This window comes from Mytilus californianus, unplaced genomic scaffold, assembly GCF_021869535.1.
Source record: "Mytilus californianus isolate M0D057914Y unplaced genomic scaffold, xbMytCali1.0.p SCAF_12, whole genome shotgun sequence".
NCBI lineage: Eukaryota > Metazoa > Mollusca > Bivalvia > Mytilida > Mytilidae > Mytilus > Mytilus californianus.
The window spans coordinates 17,169,904-17,183,358 of NW_026262604.1; positions in this window are offsets into that span (position 1 = coordinate 17,169,904).

Consider the following 13,455-nt stretch of genomic DNA (forward strand, 5'->3'; position numbering starts at 1 on the left):
AAAATGTTCAGCAAAGTAAGATCTACAAATAAGTCAATATGACTAAAATTAATAATTGACCCCTTAAGGAGTAATTGGCCTTCAAAGACGATTTTACACAATTTGTTCAAGAACTACCTGCCCTGAAATTTTCAGACGGATCAGACAACCGACTTTTTGGTTATTGCCCCTAAATTGATAATTTTACTGAAATTTTGCAGTTTTTGGTTATTATCTTGAATATCGTCATAGATACAGATAAACTGTAAACAGTAAAAATGATCAGCAAAGTAAGATCTACAAATAAATCAAATGTCCAAAATTGTCAATTGACCCATTAAGGGGTTGTTGCCCTTTAAAGGCAATTTTACAAAATTTGTTCATCATGATTGTTAACGTCAACAAATCTTCTCCTCTGAAACTACTGAAGCAATGTCAGCTAAACTCACCATTCCTAATGCAATACTCTTAGAATGATCGATACTATCCAAACTCGTTTGTATCCACACTTATTAATTATACATCAAAAACTTAAAAGCAAAAGAAAAACTTTGATGAAACATTTAAATGAAAAACTACAGGTGAGCGATTCAGGCTCTTGAGAGGCGGTTGTGTTAATCTAAATGATGTCATGAGTGACATTCACAGATTTTTAAAAAAAAATGATTTCATGTATGAATGTAAATTTTCTATATTTCAGCTTTTGATTTTTGAAACTTTAAATGCAAAATGACTTTTCTTTATTTAATGTTTAGTGGAGTGAATATTTCACAATTTTCTTATATGCTCCTGCATCATTCTTATATCGAAATGTAAACAACATAAATGCTTGATTATTGTGTCAATTACTGCTAGGTTAAAACGCACAAATGACTTCCAATACCTTTGTAAAACTTATCTCCCATACCCAAGGTCTACCTCTTAAACATATTGGACTATTTTCTAATATTAGATCCAATTATAGATGACTAAAGATGACTCAACCAAATCCAAAGTTTTGTTTGAACTAGAGCTATGTGTTCTGTATTGATTGTGCTGTTAAGTACATGTTCCACAGATGACAGGACGTTGAACTTTGTTATTTTGTCATATGGTTTGTCCGACTAACTTATTCTACAGTTTTCAGAATTTTGGTTCATTGTCAACAAAGTCCAACGGTTTAACCTAGTTATAACACAATACATTTCTGCTATTCTTCTAATATTAGTTAGGCGTTACCTGTGAAAGGACAAATTCGTTAACAATTATTTCATTAAACTTATATTTGGCAAATTAAAACTACAGAAAAATGTACAAATGTCATCAACTTTTTTTTTCAAAATAAGCAAGATAAAAGGAATATTTTACAGCGTACACAAAATATAAAATTTATTTCTACTGACTACGAAACAGCCTTTCATTTCATTCTGTTTGGGAAAGATTAGTGTTATATATGTCTTCACTGTATGTTTATCATGTAATATGTAGGTATGAGAAGATGTAGTATGAGTGCAAATAAGACAACTCTCCAGGGTAAATGTATATTTGAGTGAAGGAAGGTTTTAATAGGTTAATATACAGCAGTCATTGCCTTTAGATTAGATTTTGTTTATTCTTTTCGCAATAAAAGGAAGATAAAGCGATACTGTAAACAGAAAAAAAAGTTATAAAAACAAATGATAAATGTAAATGCCCTTTGTTAGCAAATGTTAAAAAAAATGTTTTAGTCTATTGGAAATTTTATATAATTACAGTAGAAAACCAAACACAAAAGGACAATAAATTGAATCAATTTGAAAATACTTTCCCCGTGAATCTCCAAGGAACTTCAATATTGACAACGCCTAGCTCCTGGGAAAAACGTTTATCTGTTAACGGACAAGGAATATTAGTTCTCAACAAAAATACTCAGACTCCATTTCTTCTTTCTGTTGAGGATGAAAAGGGACATTACCGAATTTTTGTGAAAATTGAAAAAGATCAAGTTAGTTTCATAAAATGCATTGGAGACAAAGATGAGGTACTTTAATCCGAGAGATAGAAAGGAAGTGGAATTGAAGACGGCAAGATTTCATTCTGGTTCAGTTATGATAGAGATAATTTAGTTCTCAAGTATGGTAAGGGGTACCTAATGGAAGAGACCACTATCCTTGTTCATGATTTTCTGCAGGGAATCAAACTACAGGAAGGAAAGAAAATAAGAGAAAATCTTCATCCATACTTCAATGCAGAGGACAAGAAATTTGTGAGAAAATACGAACTTCTGGATTTTGTTAAATATGGTATGTATGCTAGAATGAAACTCAAACTAAACACTAAATATTGTCTAAAATATTTCTTAACGGAGATTGATATGGCTGATGATGTAAAGCTAAAAAGAACATATTATATTTATTTCAAAACAAAACGTTACACGAAGTCACTCAACATTGATGAACCTAAGCGTTTATTAAAACTTATAGTAAGAGCAAGACAGTCCTATGCAGTGCATCATTCGGAAATTTATGGCATTACTCGTTTAGCTCATCATAGCACTATTCCTTTGTACTTACCTTGCAATATACACATGTTCTTGTACAAACATGCATTTATACCTAGGAGATATAAAGGCATATATGTAAACCAACAGACAATATCTTTGTAGAAACAGTTATCTCTAATTTTTAGTCATTTTAGAATAGAGTGCCGATGGCAAATCTGTTATAGTCTTATATGCTCCTGCATCATTCTTATATCGAAATGTAAACAACATAAATGCTTGATTATTGTGTCAATTACTGCTAGGTTAAAACGCACAAATGACTTCAAATACCTTTGTAAAACTTATCTCCCATACCCCAGGCCTACCTCTTAAACATATTGGTGTATTTTCTAATATTAGATCCAATTATAGATGACTAAAGATGACTCAATCAAATCCAAAGTTATGTTGGAACTAGAGCTATGTGTTCTGTATTTATTGTGCTGTTTAGCACATGTTCCACAGATGACAGGACGTTGAACTTTGTTATTTTGTCATATGGTTTGTCCGACTAACTTATTTTACAGTTTTCAGAATTTTGGTTCATTGTCAACAAAGTCCAACGGTTTAACCTAGTTATAACACAATACATTTCTGCTATTCTTCTAATATTAGTTAGGCGTTACCTGTGAAGGGACAAGTTCGTTAACAATTATTTCATTAAACATATATTTGGCAAATTAAAACTACAGAAAAATGTACAAATGTCATCAATTTTTTTTTTCAAAATAAGCAAGATAAAAGGAATATTTTACAGCGTACACAAAATATAAAATTTATATCTACTGACTACCAAACAGCCTTTCATTTCATTCTGTTTGGGAAAGATTAATGTTATATATGTCTTCACTGTATGTTTATCATGTAATATGTAGTTATGAAAAGATGTAGTATGAGTGCAAATAAGACAACTCTCCAGGGTAAATGTATATTTGAGTGAAGGAAGGTTTTAATAGGTTAATATACAGCAGTCATTGCCTTTAAATTAGATTTTGTTTATTCTTTTCGCAATAACAGGAAGATAAAGCGATACTGTAAACAGAAAAAAAAGTTATAAAAACAAATGATAGATGTAAATGCCCTTTGTTAGCAAATGTTAAAAAAATGTTTTAGTCTATTTGAAATTTTATATAATTACAGTAGAAAACCAAACACAAAAGGACAATAAATTGAATCAATTTGAAAATACTTTCCCCGTGAATCGCCAAGGAACTTCAATATTGACAACGCCTAGCTCCTGGGAAAAACGTTTATCTGTTAACGGACAAGGAATATTAGTTCTCAACAAAAATACTCAGACTCCATTTCTTCTTTCTGTTGAGGATGAAAAGGGACATTACCGAATTTTTGTGAAAATTGAAAAAGATCAAGTTAGTTTCATAAAATGCATTGGAGACAAAGATGAGGTACTTTAATCCGAGAGATAGAAAGGAAGTGGAATTGAAGACGGCAAGATTTCATTCTGGTTCAGTTATGATAGAGATAATTTAGTTCTCAAGTATGGTAAGGGGTACCTAATGGAAGAGACCACTATCCTTGTTCATGATTTTCTGCAGGGAATCAAACTACAGGAAGGAAAGAAAATAAGAGAAAATCTTCATCCATACTTCAATGCAGAGGACAAGAAATTTGTGAGAAAATACGAACTTCTGGATTTTGTTAAATATGGTATGTATGCTAGAATGAAACTCAAACTAAACACTAAATATTGTCTAAAATATTTCTTAACGGAGATTGATATGGCTGATGATGTAAAACTAAAAAGAACATATTATATTTATTTCAAAACAAAACGTTACACGAAGTCACTCAACATTGATGAACCTAAGCGTTTATTAAAACTTATAGTAAGAGCAAGACAGTCCTATGCAGTGCATCATTCGGAAATTTATGGCATTACTCGTTTAGCTCATCATAGCACTATTCCTTTGTACTTACCTTGCAATATACACATGTTCTTGTACAAACATGCATTTATACCTAGGAGATATAAAGGCATATATGTAAACCAACAGACAATATCTTTGTAGAAACAGTTATCTCTAATTTTTAGTCATTTTAGAATAGAGTGCCGATGGCAGATCTGTTATAGTCTTATATGCTCCTGCATCATTCTTATATCGAAATGTAAACAACATAAATGCTTGATTATTGTGTCAATTACTGCTAGGTTAAAACGCACAAATGACTTCAAATACCTTTGTAAAACTTATCTCCCATACCCCAGGTCTACCTCTTAAATGTTAAGGACATGTTCCACATATGACAGGATGTTGAACTTTGTTATTTTGTCATATGGTTTGTCCGACTATCTTATTTTTCAGTTTTCAGAATTTTGGTTCATTGTCAACAAAGTCCAACGGCTTAACCTAGTTATAACACAATACATTTCTGCTATTCTTCTAATATTAGTTAGGCGTTACCTGTGAAGGGACAAATTCGTTAACAATTATTTCATTGAACTTATATTTGGCAAATTAAAACTACAGAAAAATGTACAAATGTCATCAATTTTTTGTACAGCGTACACAAAATATAAAGTTTATTTCTACTGACTACGAAACAGCTTTTCATTTCATTCTGTTTGGGAAAGATTAGTGTTATATATGTCTTGACTGTATGTCTATCATGTAATATGCAGGTATGAGAAGATGTAGTATTTTAATAGGTTAATATACAGCAGTTATTGCCTTTAGATTATATTTTGTTTATTCTTTTCGCATTAAAAGGAAGATAAAGCAATACTGTAAACAGAAAAAAAAGTTATAAAAAAAATTATAAATGTTAATGCCCTTTGTTAGCAAATGTTATTAAGATTACATACTGGTTCAGTTATGTTCTTGTACAAACATGCATTTATACCTGGGAGATATAAAGGCATATATGTAAACCAACAGACAATATCTTTGAAGAAACAGTTATCTCTAATTTTTAGTCATTTTAGAATAAAGTGCCGATGGCAAATCTGTTATAGTCTACGTTAAAAATATTAACAAGAATGTGTCCATAGTACACGGATGCCCAAATCGCTCTATCATTTTCTGTGTTCAGTGGACCCTGAAATTGGGGTCACAACTATAATTTGGCATTAAATGAGAAAGATCATATCATAAGGAACATGTAAACTAAGTTTCAAGTTGATTGGACTTCAACTTCATCAAAAACTACCACGACCAAAAACTTTAATGTAAAGAAACTGCGAACAAAATCTAAAAATTGAAAAATGACATACAGCTTAATTCCCCTCTTTTTCCTTTCCAGGCGGCGGATTAGGAGTTAAGGAGGAACTGGTCGAATTTGAAAAAGACCCGTTCATTACAAATATTTCTCCATTGGTCATGGATAGCTCAAAAGTAAATCTTTTTTATCTAGACGAAGGTAATTACATCTTCTCAGCTAGTCTTCCTGTTGCGTGCAGAGAGTTATATGAAAATATAAAAGGTTGTTGTTTAAACTATTCTCAAGATGTCACTGCAGTGTTGCTATCAGATGCGATTCGATACAGTATAGAAACCACAGGATGCATTCTGAATAACAGATTAGAAGAAAAAGCAAATGGTTTCGGGAAGAGAGATATAAAAGGGACATATCTCCGCATTACTTTTGGCCAACGTTTAGGAAAATCTCCTGGAGTACCATACGTTTTGGAAATATGGCCTAAAGGCCATTACAGTCCAGTTCATAATCATGGAAACGCAAATGCCATCATTCAAGTTTTTTGAAAATTTATATATTTTTTTCAAAGGATTAAAGTAAATATTTTGTCAAAATTTTATAAAAATTAAACGAGCCAAATTAATTTTAGTCAAGGTGTTGGGTACCACCTTAATACATATGAAATATTAAATATAAAATAAAAATAAGAAATTATAGTTTAAGAAATTGTGTTGTTCTACTGGATATGCATTGTTCATGTTAAATTGACATTTTATGTAAATATGTCACACCACCTCCTTTGACGCGTATGATCTTGACCTCTTACAACATGATTGAACAACAATCTAACACTTTTCTAAGATTTAAGCTCGCGACACAAAGGTATCGCATATGTCAATCAATTTTAAATTGGGCTGTCATGAGTTAGAGCTCCAAAAAGTGAATGTTGACTTTGACAAGCTTTGTTTGACATTTTTATCTTACATTTGTTGATGAAGGAGTTAAGAACCAAAAAACTACCGTGCATAACACCACAACAGTGACGTCATCAATATATGATAATATAATTTATTTGTAACGACATTATTGGATATGAGCAGATGCTTAGAAATCGCAAACGTATCGTGTTGTTCATGCATCATTTTAAAACGAGTGAAACTATGACGCATTGTTTAATTGAAACAGTTAGTTCAGAATTCTGAACATATGAGGAGTTGTATAACGTGTATATCATGTACCTGACAAATAACATGTTTATCTAGATCACTTTTACCAAGGCGTCTGCAAGATCTTTGAATGTAGGGTCTGTAAAGTCTGATAACTACGACTCCTTCTATTTTACTAGTGCCATCGACATTATCCCTTCACGATTGTGACCACCATACATATCTACAGTGTTCTCCCATTGTCGTGTTGTCATTCCCAAATGTATGAAAAACTCTTCACATAAATGTATTTCTATCCAACTTCCCAGTCTAACAAGATGCTTGTCACTTGGTCTGTTCTGAGCTCATCGTTACTGAGTCCTTAAAATAAAAGTTTAGTTGTGAGCAGCTTTCACAAGAACACGTAATAGTTGAACACGTTTGATATCTTTTAATGCTTAATGCAAACATATGACTCTACGGCTGACAAGGGAATAAAAATATGGTCATCTGCTCTTCTTCGGTTCATAGAGGGGACGTAAAATCCGATTCCGCGTATAAAGAGATTGTTACGCTTTCTGTGCGTTAGTAAACATTGCAACAACTCTTTGAGAAGTCTTTAGGTGGCCAGTTGCTATGGCAAAATTACTGTCCCTATACAATATACCCTAATAATAAGTGGCAGTATAAATTTCCTTGACCTTCATCCATAACGGCCTCTTTTGCACGTCCTACTTCTGTATATATTGTTATTTTGTTCTTTGTCCTGAACAAGCATAAAAAATTAACCACTTAACATTCAACGACAAGCACTCAATCAATCAATACTAGGAAATACTCAAAGGCTCAAGGAATTATCAGCGTTCACAAGGTGTGTTTCAATGCCAACAAATAGTTATATTGGTTAAAACGGTTTTCACATTTCTTTTTTGTTCAAAATGAAATCAGAAAGTAATCATGGTCTGATCAATTGCAACAATATTTTAAGAGTTAACTTCAAATGTTATGGATATTTTGTAATACAATCATAATTGTTATTTCATTATTTATGTTTCTTAAAAAATGATTTTCCAGTTAAACAAACAACAAACTGAATTGACTGTTAGTGATTTGAATTTACAGTTATTTAAACTTTCTCCTACACTCTCAATTTGTACAGTATTTTGCCTTTTGTTTAGTCAATTTATCGTACAGAAATGTATAACTGCATGTTTTTGCTATAGTTATCTTTACATTCAAGTGTACACATCTTTTGAGACTGAAAATAAAATAAACTAGTAACTAGTTGTAAAAGATAAACGAGTATGTATATACTTCGTTTACTGATTAATATTACAGAACAGATGTTAAATACCTATATGTATCAAAATTGATTTTGTGAAAAATAAACAGCAGGTAGCATTTTTTTAATTTATATCACCTTACTCAAAAGAAGCATCTTTTCTTCACACAATAAGATAAAGAGCCTGAAGCCGTTATTATTAAGTGTCTTCCGCTTTTTATTTTCTATTTCTTTTATTACGTGAATATTAATTATTCCCTCATCCGAGATGTTGGAAACAGCTAGTTCCATTGCATTTAATGTGTTTGATTTAAATGTTAACATGACGCTTATGACTTTAGATGAATTTTCTTAATACAATTTATCACACTGTATGGTGCATTTAGTGAGCATTGACTTACTTTATCAAAAATCCAGTACAGTAAATATTTTGTAGCATGCCTTTTGTCATTGTCACATTTCCAGTAATCTTCTTCATTTATCTCTCGTGCCGATCTCAGGCAGACATTATTGCCACAGGGAACACCCATTGCCAAGGTGTACAGTTCTAACGCTTTTGTTGGTTTAACTTTCTTGCAGAAACTCTTAATAGCTTTCAAAGGTACCAGGATTATAATTTAATACGCCAGACGCGCGTTTCGTCTACACAAGTCTTATCAGTGACGCTCAGATCAAAATAGTTATAAAGCCAAACAAGTACAAAGCTGAAGTATGGTAATTGTCTTCCTTTGCCAGTTTCGATTAGAGAAGACGTGTTGCATCCTGTAAGAGCGCGAGCTGCTGTTGGTGTGCCAGACATCAGGGGTCCGATAACTTTTAAAAAGTTGCATATGTCGTGAATAGGTAAAGCAGTCTTGTGGCTTCGGTTGAAGAAACGCCTCCAGTCTAAAATCGATATTCATCATGTTTGACATCTGAGGAAAAGACCTTATTATAAATAAAACATAACTGTTAAGATTTTTATATGATTGAACTCCTGGAACATCTTTTCAATAACTGTTCATTGACAAAAAAGAGGCGGCAGAATAGTTCTTATATCTGACTCTTCAGTCACTTACAGATCCTACACAAAATTGCTTCACAGTCTACATATGTTGAAAAGATCCCGCTAGAAATATTTCGTAATGTTCTTGCAAATCAAAATCATTGTAGTGCGATAGTGCATAGTTACAATGTACCTACAAATCTTATCAACCCATGTTTATTTTCAGGTGCACACAGAAATTTCTTACAATCTCTAATTGATCTGCATTCAATGACTTGAAGAATAATTTGGATCTACCACCATTTGAAATAAACCTTATTGTCCTTTTACCGCCTTTAATAGCTGACTATGTGGTATGGGATTTGCTCATTGTTGAAGGTCGTGCGGTAATCTATAGTTGTAAATATCTGTGTCATTTGGTCTCTTGTGAACAGTTGTTCCATTTGCAATCATACCACATCTTCTTTTTATACACACCAATGTCCAATAAAAGGGAAGGGTTGGGCGCCCGCTGACATGGTTAACCTCGCCACATTCTGTATGTGGCTGTCCCAAGTCAGGAGCCTGTTATTCAGTGGTTGTCATTTGTTGCTGTTACATTTGTGTTGTTCGTTTATTATTTTGTACATTAATAAGGCCGTTGTTTTTCTCGTTTGAATTGTTTTACATTTGTCAATTCGGGCCCTTTATTTCTGACTATGCGGTAAGGGTTTTGCTTATTGTTGAAGGCCGTACGATGACCTATAGTTGTAAATGTATGTGTAATTTTTGGTCTTTTGTGGAGATTTTTCTTATTGGCAATCATACCACATATATTTTTGATTATGGTTTTAAAGCAGTCATTTGGCAAAATCTCAATAACTGTTGTACCATTTTACATTAACACTTTGGACAATACCAATATCATCTATCTGATCAGGGGTGTACTGGTTTTTCATAAAGGAATATCACACACTCAGCTAAAGTATACATTTTCATTCCGTATCAATTGAGAGTGCATTGTAATCATTCTCCATTTGAAATTGATTGTCATCTACTAACCAGGCAAAATATTTATCAGAGAGGTTGGAATACATTGTAAAAATAGAAATAATTTGAAATTTCGAACGATCGTAAACAGTTTTTCACAATTTTTTTCGCAAAATGCAATAACAAATGCTACTGGCAAACTATACGACAACGAACATGTTATTTTTCTTTCTTTCGCAAACAGATCATCATGTAGACTTTCAATTAGTATTTGAAAAGCAACACCATGCCCCTATTAATTTGAAGCATCAGAAGCAAATATTTTTTAATTTCATCAAGTAGTTAACAATGCATGCTGAATGTTGAAGCGACTTGTCCTTGAAGTTATTTATGAAGTCAGAGTAAACTCACCACTGGATGGCCTGCCGGATAATTTTGCGTCATTTAAAACAATATCGGCACACTCAAATGACTCGACATGCCTTAAATGCTTAGCTTGTTGTATGACTTTTGTCTCCAGAATAGACATTTTATACCAGTCATGGTAATGCCATGAAGCGTGTTTTAACGAAAGTTGATTCATCGTTACGTTTTGTTTTTTTGCACTAATTCAAATGCATGTAAATGTTTTCCTCTTGGACATGTAAAGTTTTTATAACACGATCTAAGCTACTTAACTCGTTCTTATTTAATGGAATTAGCACTGACAATAATTTTCCGGAATTTTTCGGATGCGTTCCAATGTGGTTTAAAATTAGTCTTTTCGAAAAACAAGAATAAAAGCACCTCAAAGGTTATTAAACCTTAGCATCTGTGCGTATTCAAGCACATAGACACAACTATTGATACAAATATATCTTCTTTTTATAAAACTTAAGAAAATGCATATCAAATTCATTGCATTTCATATGACAGGGGAATAGGAAAGGGGAACGTTACATGACTTATTGAGGTGACAGTTGAGTAGTAAAACTGCTATGGTCAAGAAAATTCTATCCGGATGAAATCCCATCCGGCGGAAAAAATCTTACAGAAGTTATTATTTTTTTATCCGGAGGAAAATATTTCACGGTGATAAATTTTCCATTGCCGTGAAATTCCATCGGGGAAGTTAAAATATTGAATAGTTAATAAAAAAAACCTTAATCTTTGCAAATACTATAAACTAATAACAGTGTATTTCAATATAAGTTAAATTAGTAAATAAAAAATCAAATAGATGTATTATAATGGGCAATAATTTTACAGATTATAATCAAAAATAATATCCTGAAATATTAAAGTATATGTCATTCTTTTAAAAGACAATTATCATGGAACATATGAAACAAAACCAGAAGTTATTTCTCAGATCTTAATTGTGAAATAATATCATGATCAGTTTAATATATAAAATAAGGTTAGTGAAATACAGGTAAAAGTGAGTTGTTTTCAGATCTCAGTGCAAATAAAAAAGTAAAGGTAGAAATATAGTTGCATTACTACAGTTAACAGTTAAGGGCATACGATACAGTAGCAGGGGCAGATAATAACGTTTTCAAAACTTTTCGTGTTGTTTTCGCGACGTTGTTAATCAGAACGTTGTAATTTCGCGATGTTTCTAATAAGAATGATTACATTTCGCGATGTTTCTAATAAGAATGATTACATTTCGCGACGTCGCTTTAGATGTAGTCACATTTGCGGAAAATCCACTGACGTCATAATCCCGATTGCGCGAATTTGAAAAAAGTACCTGCAATGAAAATCGGCCAAATCACGAGAATTGTTATATTTGTTCATTAATAAGGAAGTCAACAATATTAACTTCGAATGGGAAAAACATCAAATCCACATTCTTAACTTTGTATGTCTGTTCTTTCATATATGAAAAGCATAAGACGTCGATGAGAGAGAAACCCAACTACACAAAAAAAAAACCAAAACAATAAGTAATTTATATAGTAACTTCACCATTTGGCTCACAAAAAAAACGTAATAAATAATGACAGCGCATCTTACTGTTCCTGACTTTGAAAATAAAGAGTTTAACGACATTTTTAGAATTTTACCCGTGGAATATATATGTGTATGAAGAAGAACTGTCAGTTTAAATGACACAGTTATAAGCCCCGTATTATAGCCCAAAAACAAAAACGCACCCGTTGATGTGCTAAGCATATCCTCTATGTACATATTAAGAGAGAAAAATCGGCACACAGGAATTAGGTATTTGACAGATCAGAGTTGCAACTCATTGATGTTAAGTTACTGAACAATACGAAGTCTTTTTGTAAAGAAGTTTCTCAGATAAGAAACAAAATATTTGTTGGACCGGACAAACAATGTGGTTGCACTAACTCCTAGATTAAAGGTATAATTATACAGACAAGTAATTCAATGATTATATGTACCGTAATAAAAAAAATACCCTGAAGACAAGCTTAGGTAACTTATCTATTGATACAGAATCATTAAATTTCATGCTCTTATATCGACTGCTGTATGAAATGTTATACTACACTGTAATGGACTAAGCCGACCCGATTTAATGTAGGTATGATTTTGTGTTCATGTAATGCCTATAGAGTAGGTCGTTAGTTTTCTTGTTTGAATTATTTCACATTTTCATGTCGGGGCTTTTTAAAGCTGACTATACGTTGTGGCTTTTTTTTTTCTTTTTTTTTGTGTTGAAGGCCGTAGGGTTACCTTTAATAGCGTTTATCTTCGTCATTTGAACTATGGTTGATAGTTGTCTCTTTTGCAATCATACCAAATGTCCTTATTTTTATATCATCCCCCTTACTTTATAATTGTTGCACATTTTGTCATGTCGGGGCCTTTTGAATAATTAAAACTATGTTCAAGCTGTGTTGTCTGCATGAATTGTATGACTAATGTCGGACATGCAGAGATGCAAATTAATTTTTTTATTATATATATCTGTTTTGTTTCCGAACATTTCTTTTCTAAAAGTAATTTACTAGAATACTTTTTCAATCCAAGTTTCGTAACAATTCTTAAAGGTTTGGCAAATATGATGCTATTTACGAGGAGCCAGCTTTATTAATTTTCATGATTAATATCATTGGTTTAAAAAAAAACACCTTGGCTCTACCACTGAAATTGACAACGTAGTAGTGAACGGCGGGAAAGATTTCATGACGTTGTTGCGAATAAAACTTATTCCAACGTAGTTTGGCGCCTTATTGGCAAACGTCCCGTTTACCAATAAAAATTAAGGTTTATTGCTTTTATTGAAAAAACAAACACATGGACCCCCAGTTTTTTTCTTTTGCAATCAATCAAGTTCTGTTTCAAGAACGCTCCGCAAAAATTTTAAGAAAAAATCAACGATAGAATTTTTTCTGCACTTCTGTGTAGACGCAAAAATATTTTCATCTTCTTTATTTCACTTGTATAAAAAGAATTTAGGATATAATTATTTATTTCAACCGTT